The following is a 6,577-nucleotide window of genomic DNA, read 5'->3' as shown; positions in this document are numbered from 1 at the left end:
CGGGTCCTTCCAGCCTCTGTTCACAGAGATGTTCAACCTCTCCCTGACACAGTCGGTAATCCCCACATGCTTCAAAACGCCACAACCATGCCAAAATGCACAGATTATTAGTGTTTATTGTTAATGAAACTATTACTAATCAAGAGTTGAATGTACTCTGTTTACCAGAAATATGGATTAAACCGAATGAGTGTGTAGCATTAAATGAAGCTATTCCTCCTGGATACAGCTATATACATCAGCCCCATCTAACTGGCAGACAAGGGGGTATTGCAGTTATTTATAATTATAAGGGCAGTGGTGGCTCAACAGTTACAGCTCTGGGTTACTGATCAGAAGGTCAGAGGTTAAAGCCCAGCACAGACAAGCTGCCACTGTTGAGCAATGCCCTTAACCCTATCTGTTTCAGGGGTGCTGTATCATGGATGACCCTGCGCTGTAACCCCAGCTACCCGACAAGGATATGTGAAAAAAAGACTTTCACTGTGCTGTAATGTATATGTGACAAAGACTTCTTCTTCTTAATCTAGACGTCACACAAAAACCTAGACATAAATTCACAGTTTTATAAGTTCTTTATACTAACAAATGTATCCACAAAAAAATAAGTCTACCCAGTCGTTTCCGCTAATTATTATTTACAAAGCCCCAGGGCCTGACATTTGCCTGTCTTCAATGTTGATTTTGCATTGCCCTTTGGATTATATTCTCATCAAATAAAGCTCTTAACTGTACTTACATCCATCCAAAATCTCATTACATGACAGTACCTAAATTGCTTAAACTAGCAGTTACAATATAAATATTATTAATAGAGTACTAGACAGTACTTAAAGCAAATGAAACGCCCAGGAATACGTTTTGGAAGTCCATTTGGCCCTTCTAGACCCCCCCCATCATTTTCTCTCTAATTTGGTCACGTATGAGAGAGTATTCCCCTCCCACCCAGAAAGAACAGGCAATTTTGCTCCCTTGTATCTTGGCCATGGATGACCGTCAGGATTCAAGCTATAGATCTCCTAACAATAGATGGTCCATTTGGATGTTTACAGAAGCTTTAGAAAGCCTGTGTTTCACATCTAGAAGTACACCACTTTCATTATTAATTTACTTTTAGGACAGGAAGAGGGGCTTGCTCACTCCACTCCACACCTTGACCTGATAGTAGTGTGAAGTGGTTGTTTAATAGGTAAGACTCTGGGCTATTATTCAGAAAGTTGTGAGATCATAATATCTCCTTTCAGTGGATTTTCTGAATAAGGTGTTTACATGCAACAAAATTTCCAGTGACAACATGCATATTACAAGGGTGGGAATCAGAATCAGATTGTGGTGTTTACATGACTCAGTACTAATTAGAATATTGCCAAATTCTGATAAATTTTGGAATTTTGTTGTGCATGTAAATGTAGTCAACGATACAGTGCCCCTGGAATAGATATGACCCAAAAGTGGCAGAAGTTTGCTGGTGGTTCTCAAACTCATCTCATAACCTTCTGATCAGTAACCTAGTAACTTCTGAGTACCACTGCCTTCCTGTATATGTGATTAAGGCATCCTCAATTCCCTTCCTATCTGTGTATGCAAACCACATGGGTCTATCTCTTCTGCCCTAACCTTATGTCTTGCATGTTACTTTATCTCCTGAGGAGTTTTCCATGTGGGTACTGGAACTACAGTGAACTCCTTCCACAACTGAATGATAGGGGTTCTAGAGCTGTTTATATGCCATCTACAAATCTACTCATTGACCCAACAACAACAACAACAACAATAGCCCAACAGGTATGATCTTAGTTCATCTGATTCCACACATCAGCATTCCACTCTGAGGATCAGTGAGGATTCTAGAAGCACAATAATCAAAATTTAATTAATGTTCCCATTAAAACATTTGCTGTAAATGCTAGAAAAACAGACATCACAATAGGATTTTAGGCTAAATGATAAACACATTATTTAAAGTAAGGGTGTGTGATTGAACATAGCGAGGAGAGGAAATTATGACGTGTTAAAGAAAATATGCAAGCAAAGTAAACCACGGGGGTGTTGTCTAACCAGGTGGAGTTCAGTTTGTGTGTGTGTGTGTGTGTGTGTGTGTGTGTGTGTGTGTGTGTGTGTGTGTTTGTGTATGTGTAAGTAATATTTCCTTTTTTTCTGGTAGAACCTGTCTGGTGACTCAAAATTCCTTTCCAGCCTTTCTTCTTTCCATCTTTCATTTCCTCTGTTTCTCGTTTATTCTTTTAAGGAGGTATTTTAATTGGGTTACACCACCTTTAGACAACACACACACACACACACACACACACACACACACACACACACACACTGTTACAGGGATTAGAGATTGTGAAAGTTATTATTAATGGGGGTTTTGGTTGAATCATGGTGGTGCCTGTAGGTGGGGATTCATTTTATAGTGCAATTTTTTTCGTTGTTTGTTTCTTCACCTGTTCAGGTACCATAGCATTGTAGAGCAACTGCAGAAAAATATTATATTAATGTTACATTATAATTAACACAAAGTACTATAATTGTATTGTGTATGGATACATACCCTCACCTCCCTCAGGGGAGTGCTGATTTTAGGTAAAGTGGTGAATCAGTTAACCGGTTATTCCACTCATCATCTGTAGGCAGTTCTGTGTCAATCCTCCACCTGGGCAATCATAACTGAACACATAATCTCATTAATACTTCCAGTTGATGTTAGTTGTGAAGGCAACAGAAGTTTGGTCACATGTAAGATTTTAATTTAGAACAGAATTTTAACTGTAGCTCATTTAGATGTTCTTCATACTGTAGCTAATTTTGTAAATGTTTATTCTAGTGTCATGGTCACATGACTTTTATTGTTGCAGTTGCCATAAGATGGCTAAAATGATTTTTTGGCAGCAGCAGTAGTAGGTAAAACTTTTGATGACTGTCGTAAACTTTTGTCTTATTTTCTGATTTTTTAAATTTAACTTTCTAACTTTTTACTCAATTTGAAATTTACATCAATATTTTTTCTTATTATCTCAACATTTTGACGTATTATACACCAATTCAGACTTATCTCAAAACACTACTTTTGTCTCTCTAAAGTCTAATTATTTTTTAAAATCAAAATTCTAATAGATTGTATAACAATTCAGCATTTTTTTCTCAAAATTCTGGACAGTATAGACAAGTGATCAACTGCTGAGGATGGTACTCTTAAGTTGACTGCCTTTGTTAAGAAAAAAATATATATTTAAATTAAAACCATTGTAATAATTTGCTGTTTTATTTTTTAAAAAACTAAAATAGGTGAATCAACACCACAACATTTAGACTCAAGTATTTTCATAACATGGAATCATAGGATAGTAATGACTATAACATCAAAATTTGGAGGAGGAGTAGCACAAACTGCACTTAGATGGAAGCATTTTCTGCATGTTATTGTAACTTTTGACCAGTAGGTTGCTTGTATTTTTTCTCATTTGTAAGTCGCTTTGGATAAAAGCGTCTGCTAAGTGAATAAATATAAATGTAAATGTAAATGCAGGTGGTACTGCCATGAAATTTGTTGCATAGCCTCTGGTCATGGTCCTGAAGTTGCCTACCAAGTTTTGTAACAATGCTCAAAGTAATTGGTGAGATACAGCCTCACATCCTGTGGGATGTCAGATTGTAATTCATTGTCAGATGTGTTGGCCCATTATGGGCAAACCATTTGGAGTATTCAAAATTATTTTAATACATGTTCTGAGGCTTACTCTGGAGACGATGTGTACCAAATTGAAATTCAGGAATCAGTGAAATTGCTCAGATGGTGTACTTACGATAGTGCCCCAAAATGAACAGTTAAAACCCTGGGCAACAAATGGCCTCTCAGCGTACATTTCTTTCATAAACAAGGGAATATTTCAAACTTTTCAAAGCTTACATAAAAAGAAAAACACAGACTAAAACAGAGGCTTATTTTTAAACACAGTGCTGTGGGGAATAAAACGTTCTTCTGATTTCTTCTGTTTTTGTGTATATCTCATATTAAATATTTTTTATCCTAAAACAAAATACAACATAAAAAAGGCAACCTGAGTAAACACACAATATAGTTTTTTTTATTGAAGCAAATAAAATTATCCAACACCTATCACCCATGTGGAAAAAAAAAATTCTTCTCCTTTAGGATTTTCTGGTAGAGAGCAGAATTCATGTTTCCCTAAATTACTGCAAGTTGCCCAGACCCTGAAGCAGCAGAGCATCCCCACACTATCACACTTCCTACACCATACTTGACCGTAGGTATGATGTTCTTTTTGTGTAATTCTGTGTTTGGTTTATGCCAGATGTAACGGAACTCCTGTCTTCAGAACTACAGTTCCACTTTCACCTCATTACTCCACAGAACATTCTCCCAAAAGGTTTGAGGATCATCAAGGTGTGTTTTGGTGAAATTCAGACGAGCCTTAATGTTCTACTGGGTTAGCAGTGGTTTTCCCCTCGCCACTCTTCCATGGAGCCATTTTCGCCCAGTGTCTTTCTGATAGTGGAGTCATGAACAAGCCATTGATGCAAGAGAGGCCTGTAGGTCCTTTGATCTTGTCCTTGGCTCTTTAGTGACTTCCTGGATGAGTCGTCGCTGTGCTCTTGGAGGAATTTTGGAAGGTCGGACACTTCTGGGAAGGTTCACTACTGTGCCGAGTTTTTCCATTTGGAGATAACAGTTCTCACTGTGGTTATTTGGAGTCACAGAACCTTTGAAATAGATTTGTAACCCTTCCCAGACTGATGTATTTCAATCACCTTCTTCCTAATCATTACTGGAATCTCTTTCAGTTTTAGTGTAATGTGTTACAGGGTAAGATCTTTTAACCAAATTCCTGCTGTTGAAAAAGTTTTACTTAAGTGTTGATGTGATTGAACAGGGTTTGCAGTAATCAGGCTTGGTTGTGTCTAGTCCAGCTGACCCCCATTAGAAGAAGAAGAAAACTTTATTTGTCACATATACATTAGTTGGGGTCAGAGCGCAGGGTCAGCCATAACAAGGTGCCCCTGGAGCAGAGAGGGTTAAAGGCCTTGCTCAAGGGCCCAACAGTGGCAGCTTGGTGCCGTCTGATCAGTAACCCTCAGCCTTAACCCTTGAACCGCCACTGCCTATTATGTATGCAGCTTCAATTCATTAGTAACTATGGGCGCAAAAACATTTTCACACAGGCCCAGTTGGTATTAAAAAATTTTTTTGCTCAGTAAATAACATTATCATTTAAAAACTGTATTTTTCTGTTTACTCGGATTGCCTTTGTTTTAACTTAGATTTTGTTTTAATTTCTGAAACAATTTAGTATGAGATACACAGACAGGTACAGCACATGTAAACCCACAGAATTTAAAATCAGGGACTACTGAGGTGGCTGTGGCTCAGACGGTAAAGTGGGTTGTCCACTAACTTGTCAACTTTCAAAAGAAATATGGGAGAAAATATGTCCAAGACGATGGATAACCACAAGTTCTTAAAACTGGACAGGATTCTATCAGAAAATGTCTCTCAGATTTTTATCACTCCACTGCAAAAACACCACCAAGGTTCTGATACAGATTGCTGGAGAAAATGTCTCTAATCATCCCAAATTCTAACCCTCACCCTCACCCTCCTCCTGCAGACAGAGACGTATACAGCAACAGACCCTCCTTGTTATGTAAATAGTTATTCTGCATAAACTAAAGCCATTGTTGGTCAATCCAAGAAGTGAGAAATGAAAGGAGCATTGTTTCATGGTGAAACAATAAAGTACAGAATTTCTTTACTTACTTCAATGCTTATGTAAACATATACATTTATTTTAAACCAAGCTGTAATGTATACAACCTTCAGACACTTTATTTATAAACAAACAATATAACAATGAAAATTATTATACTATAAACATATGGTTTGTTCATTTCAGGACATTCATTCCAGCTTCTCATATCTTCCAGGTCGCGTTCAAATCGTTGCATTGCACAGATTTGACCAGCAGATGTCGCTAATGTATGGAGATTTGAAACACAGATTTGAGCCAATAAGTTTAGTAAAATCTGTTTTAGGACCACAAACGTGCGGGGGGTGGTCTCTCTGGGGGCTCGAGCCCTCTCAACATTAGTTAATAAACAATTATAATATGTAAAAAGCATTTGAATTCAAATTAACATGAGAGCGTGCGCAAAACAATAGCAAATTAATCACAAGAAAGTCGGAGAATGTTCCTATTTATTTGTCCAACTCGAACCTGCTGTCAGATAGCCTCGTTGTCATGGACACAGTCACGATCCGTCTCGCTTCAACATGCAGACAGGTATACTGAAACCACTAACTCTTCTGCTAACCTTTTCATACTATTAGCAGTATTTTATACGCTTATCGCCGCTAGTTTTCTAGCTGATTGAGTGGGAATGTGAAGGTAAATACTAATTACTCAAGTCATTACATTTCCAGACATGCAAGTAACCTTGTTATAGTATATGTATGTTATATAGTCAGTAAAGACACGATGCTAAACAGACAGAGGCGCAGAGAATTAAAGAAAAACTGAAGAAGGAGGGAGAGAAAGGGACATCTGCCTTATCA

Source organism: Ictalurus punctatus, chromosome 1, assembly GCF_001660625.3.
Source record: "Ictalurus punctatus breed USDA103 chromosome 1, Coco_2.0, whole genome shotgun sequence".
NCBI lineage: Eukaryota > Metazoa > Chordata > Actinopteri > Siluriformes > Ictaluridae > Ictalurus > Ictalurus punctatus.
Note: the sequence above shows the minus strand (reverse complement) of the source record.